The sequence below is a fragment of the Scyliorhinus canicula genome, chromosome 11 (genome assembly GCF_902713615.1).
Source record: "Scyliorhinus canicula chromosome 11, sScyCan1.1, whole genome shotgun sequence".
NCBI classification, from domain to species: domain Eukaryota; kingdom Metazoa; phylum Chordata; class Chondrichthyes; order Carcharhiniformes; family Scyliorhinidae; genus Scyliorhinus; species Scyliorhinus canicula.
The window spans coordinates 106,328,997-106,339,519 of NC_052156.1; positions in this window are offsets into that span (position 1 = coordinate 106,328,997).

Below are 10,523 nucleotides of genomic sequence, written 5' to 3' on the forward strand. Positions count from 1 at the left end.
ACTTGGAAATATATCACCGTTCCTTCACTGCCGCTGGGGCAAAATCCTGGAACTCCCTCCCTAACAGCACAGTGGGTGTACCTCCACCTCAAGGACTGCAGCGGTTCAAGAAGGCAGCTCTCCACCACCTTCTGAAGGGTAACTAGGGATGGGCAATAAATGCTGGCCTAACCAGCGACGCCCACATCCCGTAAATTATTTGTTTTTAAAAATTAAATCCCCCAGCACCTTTCAAAGAGCAGAGGAGTTCTCCTCTACCCTGGCCAATATTCATCTCTCAATGACCATTATTGAAAGATATAAACTGGTCATTTACGTCATTGCTGTTTGTGGGATCTTGCTCTGCACACATTTGTCGTTGTGTTTACCACATGACAATAGTCACCACTTTATTACTTCATCAGCATTTTGGGAAGTCCTGAGGTTGAGTTGCCATCTGCGATTAAAGGTATTCCTGGAGGTTTTGTCACATGACCTGTCCCCACACTCCAGCCATTAGTCGGCCAACACATCCATCCTTGTGACGTACAGCCTTCCTACACCAATTGGAAAACAAAAAAGGCTCTTTACCCAATTAAACAAACAGCCTTTTGCAATCATTTTTTATATTTTTCTACCTGGTAAGGCAAAATGTTCAAAGAAAATGACAAAAAAAAAATGTTTTTAATGTCCCAAAGATACTTCTGCAGGATTCCACATGGCATGCCCTAAAGATTGATCTTCATTCCTTGGAGATTCTTGGACAATCCTGGAGGATTGGCAATCCTATCCTGTGGTCAGGAAGGATGCTATATAAATGTACAATCTTTCCCATTCTTTCTTTAGCATATTTAGAAATGTTATTATTACTGGATCTGATGATTTTAGTGGTATCATTTCCCACTGTTTCTATACTTACTACAGTGACAAAATGTGCAATTATCAATAAAACGACACTGGGCTCTTCGTAGTTTTTTTTATTACTTTATCAGAGTTACAAAGCCAGAGCTCAGAGTGGGAATTACAGGCCAGTTAGTCTTACTTCAGTGGTAGGCAAAGTGATGGAAAGTGTACTGAGGGATAGGATTTCCGAGCATATGGAAAGACACTGCTTGATTAGGGATAGTCAGCATGGATTTGTAAGGGGTAGGTCTTGCCTCACAAGTCTGATTGAATCCTTTGAGGAGGTGACCAAGCACGTGGATGAAAGTAAAGCAGTGGATGTAGTGTACATGGATTTTAGTAAGGCATTTAATAAGGTTCCCCATGGTAGGCTTATTCAGAAAGTAAGGAGGCATGGGATAGTGGGGAATTTGGCCAGTTGGATAACGAACTGGCTAACCGATAGAAGTCAGTGAGTGGTGACAGAGGGACCCTGCCGCCGACAATGTCACAAGCCACCATATCACTGATATTGAAGCGGGGTAAAGACCCGGAGGCGTGCGGGTCCTACAGGCCAATCTCCCTGATTAATGTAGACGCCAAGATGCTGGCAAAGGTACTGGCGGGTAGAATGGAGGACTGTGTACCAGAGGTGATTGGGGAGGATCAAACGGGGTTTGTGAAAGGTAGGCAGCTGGCGGCCAACCTGAGAAGATTACTTAATGTGATAATGATGCCCCCAGTGAGTAGGGAGGTGGAGGTAGTGGTGGCAATGGACGCCGAGAAGGCCTTTGACCGGGTAGAGTGGGACTATCTATGGGAGGTGCTCGGACGGTTTGGGTTCGGGGAGGGATTGGTGGATTGGATCAAACTATTATATCAGGCCCCGAGGGCCAGCGTCAGGACCAACAGAGAAGTGTCGGAGTATTTTAGGTTGTACCGAGGGACCAGGCAGGGCTGCCCGCTCTCCCCGCTGCTGTTTGCGCTGGCCATAGAGCCGCTGGCGATTGCGCTGAGAGCCGCAGAGGGTTGGAAGGGGATGGTGAGGGGCGGGGTTGAACATAGGGTTTCTCTTTATGCAGGCGACCTGCTCCTGTATGTGTCGGACCCAGTGGCCTGGATGGGAACTATACTGGGAATGCTGAGGAAGTTCGGCCAGTTCTCAGGATACAAATTAAATACGGTCAAGAGTGAAATGTTTGTGGTCCAGGCAAGGGGCCAGGAGAACAGATTGAGAGGGCTACCGTTTAGGCTGGTTGAGGAAAATTTCCGGTATTTGGGAATCCAGGTGGCACGAGACTGGGGCAGGCTGCATAAGTTAAATTTGGCCAGGGTGGTGGAGCAAATGAAGGGAGAGTTTCGGAGATGGGATGCACTCCCGCTGTCGCTGGCAGGGAGGGTGCAGACTGTAAAGATGACAATCCTCCCTCGATTTTTGTTTATTTTTCAGTGCCTCCCGATCTTTATCCCACAGTCCTTCTTCAAAAGAGTTAACGGGCTGATCATGAGCTTTGTCTGGGCGGGAAAATCCCCGCGGGTGAAGAAGGCGATGTTGGAGAGGAACCGCAGCGAGGGAGGGCTGGCTTTGCCGAGTCTGATCAATTATTACTGGGCGGCCAACATCGCTATGATAAGGAAGTGGATGGTGGGTACGGGGTCTATTTGGGAGCGGGTGGAGGCGGCTTCGTGCAGGGGCTCCAGCTTGGCAGCCCTGGTCACGGCTCCTCTACCGCTGCCGCCGGCCAAGTACACCACCAGCCCGGTAGTGGTGGCGACCCTGCGGATATGGGGCCAGTGGAGGAGGCATGTGGGAGAGATGGGGGCGTCTGTCTGTGCGCCAATCTGCGACAACCATCGGTTTGCTCCCGGGAGTATGGATGGGGGGTTCCGAGTATGGCGGCGAGCAGGGGCGGGAAGGGTGGGTGATATGTTCCTGGAAGGGAGCTTTGCGAGTTTGAGGAGCTTGGAGGAAAAATTTGGGTTGGTAAGGGGAAATGATTTTAGATACCTACAGTTGCGGGACTTTGTTCATAGACAGGTCCCATCTTTCCCACGCCTCCCGCCAATGGGGATCCTCGACAGAATAGTCTCTAGGAGGGAAGAAGGGGAGGGTAGAGTCTCGGGTATATATAAGGTGCTCATGTGGGAGGAAGGGTCCCAGACAGAGGAACTGAAACTTAAATGGGAGGAGGAGCTAGGCGGGGAAATGGAGGATGGGCTGTGGGCAGAGGCCCTGAGTAGGGTAAATTCGACCGCGACATGTGCTAGGCTCGGGCTGATTCAATTTAAGGTCGTTCACCGGGCCCATATGACGGTGGCTCGGATGAGCAAATTCTTCGGGATAGAGGACAAATGTGCTAGGTGCGCGGGAGGACCAGCGAACCACGTGCACATGTTTTGGGCATGCCCTAAGCTGAGGGGGTACTGGGAGGGATTTGCAGGGGTCATGTCCCGGGTGCTAAAAACAAGGGTGGTGATGAGTCCAGGGGTGGCAATTTTTGGGGTTTCGGAGGACCCAGGGGTCCAGGGGGAGAAAGAGGCCGATGTTTTGGCCTTTGCTTCCCTGATAGCCCGGCGACGAATACTATTGGCGTGGAGGGACTCAAAGCCCCCGAAGACTGAGTTGTGGCTTGCGGACATGTCGAGTTTCCTGGGTATGGAGAAAATTAAGTTCGCCTTGAGGGGATCTGTGCAGGGGTTCGCCCGGAGGTGGCAACCATTTATTGACTTCTTTGCGGGAGAGTGAGCGTCAGCAGGGGGTGGGGGGGGGGGGGGGTAGAGTAGAGTAGGAGGGAAAATATGGCGGGTAGTACTGGTGGGAGAGGAGCGGGCTTGTGCAATATGTTATGATTGAAGTATTGAAAGTCCATGGATGTTTGCACATTTTTGCCTTTTTTGCTTTCTTTCTGATGATGTCTGTAACTGTTTATAAAGCCAAAAACTACCTCAATAAAATTGTTTATTAAAAAAAAAGAAGTCAGTGAGTGGTAGTGGACGGCAAATATTCAGCCTGGAGCCGTTACCAGTGGCGTACCGCAGGGATCAGTTCTGGGTTCTCTGCTGTTTGTGATTTTCATTAATGACTTGGATGAGGGAGTTGAAGGGTGGGTCAGTAAATTTGCAGACAATACGAAGATTAGAGGAGTTGTGAATAGTGAGGAGGGCTGTTGTCGGCCTAGAGACATAGATAGGATGCAGAGCTGGGCTAAGAAGTGGCAGATGGAGTTTAACCCTGAAAAGTGTGAGGTTGTCCATTTTGGAAGGACAAATATGAATGCGGAATACAGGGTTAACGGTAGGGTTCTTGACAATGTGGAGGAGCAGAGAGATCTTGGGGTCTATGTTCATAGATCTTTGAAAGTTGCCACTCAAGTGGATAGAGCTGTGAAGAAGGCCTATGGCAGGGGTGGGCAAACTTTTCCGTGCAAGGGCCACATTCAGAAATTCACAATTCACAAAGGGCCGCATAGTATATTAAGTAAAATAATTACTTCACCCAGTTATGATTCTGGGCGCCTCATATAGAACATAGAACAGTACAGCACAGAACAGGCCCTTCGGCCCTCGACGTTGTGCCGAGCAATGATCACCCTACTCAAATCAACGTATCCACCCTATACCAGTAAGTAACCCAAAAGCCCCCCCCCCCCCCCTTAACCTTAAAAAAAAAATTTTTTTTTTTTTTTTTTAATGACTTGGTGGGCCGCAGAAATACCTGCGGCCCGCGGGCCGTAGTTTGCCCACCCCTGGCCTATGGTGTGCTAGCGTTCATTAGGTGAGGGATTGAATTTAAGAGCCGTGAGGTGATGATGTAGCTGTACAAAACCTTGGTAAGGCCACATTTGGAGTACTGTGTGCAGTTCTGGTCACCTCATTTTAGGAAGGATGTGGAAGCTTTGGAAAAGGTGCAAAGGAGATTTACCAGGATGTTGCCTGGAATGGAGTGTAGGTCTTATGAGGAAAGGTTGAGGGTGCTCGGCCTTTTCTCATTAGAACGGAGAAGGATGAGGGGCGACTTGATAGCGGTTTACAAGATGATCAGGGGAATAGATAGAGTAGATAGTCAGAGACTTTTTCCTCGGGTGGAACAAACCATTACAAGGGGACATAAATTTAAGGTGAATGGTGGAAGATATAGGGGGGATGTCAGAGAGTAGTGGGGGCATGGAATGCACTGCCTGTGGAAGTAGTAGAGTCCGAAACACTAGGGACCTTCAAGCGGATATTGGATAGGTACATGGATTACGGTAGAATGCTGGGGTGTAGATTGCTTTGTTCTTAATCTAGGACAAAAGTTCGGCACAACATCGTCGGCCGAAGGGCCTGTTCTGTGCTGTATTTTCTATGTTCTATGTTTTAAGGCACTGGGGGTCCTGCCATCTGCAGGTGTCCAGCCGACACACATAAGCAAGCTTACGCTTCGAGATGGTTAAACCAGACAGGGCGTCCCTGCTAGGTGCGCACGCCTGCAAGCAACTGAACCTCATTCAAAGGGTCTACACCATGACGCCATCCCATTCGGATCTTCAGGCCAGCATCGACGACACCCTAACCCAGTATCCAGATGTATTTAGCGGGATGGGCACGCTGTCGTATGAGTACAAGAATCTACTGCGGCCTGATGCCAAGCCAGTGGTTCACGCACCATGACATGTCCCTTCTCCACTGAGAGCACCTGAAAGCAGAGTTCACGAGTCTACAACAAAAAGACATCATCTCCAAGGTCACTGAACCAACCGGCTGGGTCAGCTCGATGGTGTGCATAAAGAAGACTTCAGGGGACCTACGCATCTGCATTGACCCCCAAGGATCTAAACAAAAACATTATGCGGGAACATTACCCCATCCCGAAGAGGGAAGAATGATTATGTCTACAGCTTGCCAACATTTACTGTTGAGACGGATCATAGGCCTCTGGTCCACATCATCCAAAAGGACTTAAACGACATGACGCCTCATTAGCAGAGAACTCTGCTCAAACTCCGGAGGTATGATTTGAATTTGGTGTACACACCTGGCAAGGAGCTCATCATCGCCGGTGCATTATCCCGCTCCGTCAACTCACCCAGTGAACCATTGGAGATAATCTAGCACATTGAATTGCAGGTACAACTGTGTGCAAGCACTCTCCCGGCAATAGATGAGAAGATCGTTCTCATCCGAGAAGAGACAGCCAAAGACCCCCTGTTGCATCGAGTCATCTACAACCTCAGCAATGGCTGGCAGAAAGGGCAATACGCTCAATTCCACAACGTCAAGGACGATCTGATGCTGATCGACGGCATCCTGCTCAAGCTGGACAGGATAGTCATCCCGCTACGCCTCCAGACCATGGTGCTGCGGCAGATTCATGAGGGACCACCTGGGCATAGAAAAGTGCAGACGCAGTGCCCGGCAAGCTGTATACTGGCCCGGCATCAACCAGGACATCACGGACATGGTCCTGAACTGCGAAACCTGTCAGAGGTTCCAACCAGTGCAGAGCAAGGAGACGTGCCAACCACATGACCTAGAGACCTCTCCGTGGTCCAAGGTTGGCATTGACCTATTTCACGCGAATGGTCGCGACTATATCTTAATCATCAATTACTTTTCAAACCACCCTGAGGTGCTGAAGCTGCCAGACCTCACCTCACGGACCGTCATCAAAGCGTGTAAAGAGAGATTCTCACGGCATGGCATCCCGAACACCATCATGAGCGACAATGGCCCTGTGCTGCCACAGTCGAGAATGGTCCACGTTTGCCAAGAGCTACAATTTCAGGCATGTCACCTCCAGTCCGCACTATCCGCAGTCCAATGGCAAAGTCGAAAACAGGGTGCACAGCGTTAAGCAGCTAATTCACAAGGCCTCGGACTCCGCTTCCGACATACACCTTGCACTACTTGCGTACCGGGCGACTCCCTTGTCCACTGGCATGTCGCCAGCTCAACTGCTGACGAACAGGGACCTGCGGACGACGCTTCCAGCCATACATCTGCCCAGCCTTGATCACCTCCCGGTGCTGCAGAAGATGCAGCAGCTCCGCAACAGCCAGAAGCAGGGCTATGACGCACATGCCACTGATCTGGACATGCCCGGCAGACATGGTCAGTATAAAGATATCGGATGGTGGGTGGTCTGCTTCGGCTGTCGTTCGACAGGCCGCGCCAGATCCTATGTCATACGTATGGCTGATGGCTCCCTTGTGCGAAGGAATCGAAGGGCACTGCCAAAAGATGCTTGCCCACAACCACTTTCCCCTCCATTTCCACATGTTGAATTGCCACCTCCAGATACCTCGAACCACGAGGCCAACAGTCGAGTCTCCCACTCGCCTGTCAAGACACCGTCGTCCCTTCCACCACCTCTCCAGCGGTTGACGAGGATCAGACGCAAGCCTCAGAGAGTGGACTTATCAGCATTTTTTTTGTTTGTTCTGTTCTCTATTGCTTAGTCAGTCACATTAGACAGACACATTCACATGTACATACATCTAAAAAAAACAAAAAAGGGGGGAAGATGTCATGATATGTAAACATGCAACCAATGAAAACTCAGAATGGGACACAACCAATACCAGCCTCCCCAGACAGGCGCCGGAATGTGGCGACTAGGGGCTTTTCACAGTAACTTCATTAAGCCTACTCGTGACAATAAGTGATTTTCATTTCATTTCATTTCATTTCAATGGGCAGTCAGGACACTCAGAGGTGGCATCACCACATGGGGGCATGACATAAACACTATAAAAGGGATGAGGCACTCACACCCTGCCTCTTTCCACAGACAGACAGCTAGAGAGTTAGACAGGGTTGATCAGCGGCATCACACCCCAGCACGTGGCTTAGAGCAAGCTGGTACAGTTAAACTGAGTTACTACAGTTAGATTAGCAGAGAGTCGAACTCATTTGAGAACTGTGTTAATAGTTCAATAAACACTTTGAACTCATTTCAGAGTCGGTAGCATCCTTTAGCTAAGACTGCATCAAGGAGCAGCCTGTGTTATCCGAAGCAGCATAACACAACAGTGTGGATCCCTGCTGGAGTGGTGTGGGACCCCTGTTGGGGTGGTGTGGGACCACTGTTGGGGTGGTGTGGGACCACTGTTGAGGGTGGGTGAGACCTCTGGTGGGGTGGTGTGGGACCCCTGTTGGGGGTTGGTGGGACCTCTGTTGGGGTGGTGTGGGTTTCCTGTTGGGGGTGATGTGGGACCCATGTAATGGGCGGGGGGGGGGGGGGGGGGGGGGGGGGGGGTTAGAGTGGGATCCCTGAACTAATGCCGATGGAAATAGTACCCTTGCATTAAAAGCTCCTAATAAATGAACCCAACAAACATTACAGTAAGAAAATGGCACAAATCAGAACCAAAGTAAATCGACAGCAGAATCCACATTTCTAGAATGTTCGTTTATTCTTATAAATGTTGCAGAGAGAAAATAAACCTTTTTAACGCAAAGGCTGTTTAGAAAATTGCTTTGACAATTGATGATGCCAGCACTTAGAATCTAAGCCTGGTAGGATATCGACTTCAATATTATTTGATATACAACACCAGCATGAGGAATAGGTAACAAGGCAATGGTTTTGAAGTTAAACTAAAGATACCTCATGCTTCTGTATGTTTTACATTTGAGGGCATCGGGACACATGCAAAAAGGAAAACACATTCCGATCTTGTTACACAGAACAGCTGGTTTCATGTTAAAGCAAAAAATTCCCACAAAACATGCACTCCAAATAATTATGAGACACAATTATTGAAAATGTAATAAAACTAAGTAACTGTTTTGTATTAAAGTTTCACTGTACAGTAACTAGTTATGAGCGAGCTTTATTTTACATCAATTGGTGTGTGCATCTCGAGTCCCTGATTGTTTTTTCAATCAACCCCTTGTTAACATATATAAATTCAGAAGGAAATTGTCGCTGCTGTTGACACCCCCCCACGATGCCCCCTTACAACTCATAAAGTAACTCCCTCCACTGTTTGTAAAATCAGAAATAGGCAGGGTTATAAATGAACAGTCAGCTTGAATTTCCATTCCACGGGGGATAGTTATGGATCTGTGCTGTTCCAGCCAATAATGCTTTTTTTGATCAGCTGAATATCTCCCCCTTGTATTTTTGTTTTGTCCATTAGAGTATGTCTGCCCACCTCCTTGCAGAAACCTGAATTAGACTGGTTAAAGACTGCGTGCGTGAATCTACGTGTGCTTGTCTGTGTGCAAACAGTCTATGTGTGTGTGTCTGTATGGGTGTGTGTGTATATATGTATGTTTGTCCCTTTTTCTCTATGTGTGTGTTTGCCTCTGTGTGTTTCCTTGTTTCTGTGTGCATGTTTGTGTGTGTCTGTGTTTGTGTGCAGCTGTGTGTGTGTGAGAGCTTGTGTGTGTCTGTGTGTGCATGGGAGTCTGTGTGTGCATGGGAGTCTGTGCGTGCGGGAGAATCTGTGTGCATGTGAGTCTATACGTGTGTGTGCATGGGAGTCTGTGTCTGTGCGTGTGGGAGTGTGTGAGTTGTGTATGTGTGTGTATGGGAGAGTTCTTGTGTGTGCGCATGCGTGGGAATCTGTGTGTGTGCACGTGTGTGGGAGTCTGTGTGTGTCAGTGTGTGTGTCTGTCTGTGCATGAGGGTCTGTGTGTGCACCTGTATGAATGTGTGTGAGTGTGCATGGGACCCTCTGTGTGTCTGTGTGCATGTGAGTCTGTCTGTGCGCATGTGAGCCTGGGAGGCCGTGTGTGTCTGCATGTGTGTGTGAGCACGAGCCTGGGAGTCTGCGTGTGTCTGTGTGCATATGAGGCTGTGTGTGTGCGCGTGAGCCTGGGAGGCCGTGTGTGTCTGCATGTGCATGTGAGTCTGTGTGTGTGTGAGCACGAACCTTGGAGTCTGCGTGTGTCTGTGTGCATTTGAGGTTGTGTGTGTGCGCGTGAGCCTGGAAGCCTGTGTGTGTCTGTGTGTGCATGCATGTGAGCCTGGGAGTCTGTGTGTGCGCAGGAGTCTGAGTGTGTGCGCCCATGGGAATCAGTGTGCCCATGTTGGAGTCTGTGTGTGTGAGTGCACATGGGATTCTCTGTGTGTCTGTGTGTGCATAGGAGTTTGTGTGCGCGCGGGAGAGTCTGTATGCCTGTGTGCGTGTGTGAGTCTATGTGTGTGTGCATGGGAGTCTGTGTCTGCAGGTGTGTGTTTGTGTATGCATGTGCATGGGAGTGTTTGTATGTGCACGTGCATGTGGGAGTCTGTGTCTGCATGTGTGGGAATCTGTGTGCGTGCACGTGGGTGTCTGTGAGTGTGTGTGTGAGTTTGTGTGTGCGTGGGGGCCTGTGTATGTCTGTGTGCGGGTGGCAGTCTGTGTGTTGGTGTCCCTGTGTGTCTGCATGTGTGTCAGGAAGTCTGTGTGCATACCTGTATGTGTGTGTGTGTGCATGGGACTCTGTGAGTGCCTGTCTGTACATCTAAGTCCGTATGGGTGAGCACGAGCCTGGGAGTCTGTGTGTGTCTGTGTGTGCGTGTGGGTCTGTGCGGGTGCACGCGAGCCTGGAAGCCTGCATGTGTCTGTGTGTGTGTTAGTTTGTGCATGTGCGTGAGCCTCGGAGTCTGTGTGTGCGCAGGAGTCTATGTGTGTGCATCTTGTGTGTGTCTCTGTGTGCGTGCGCTTGAGAGTCTGTGTGTCAGTGTGAGT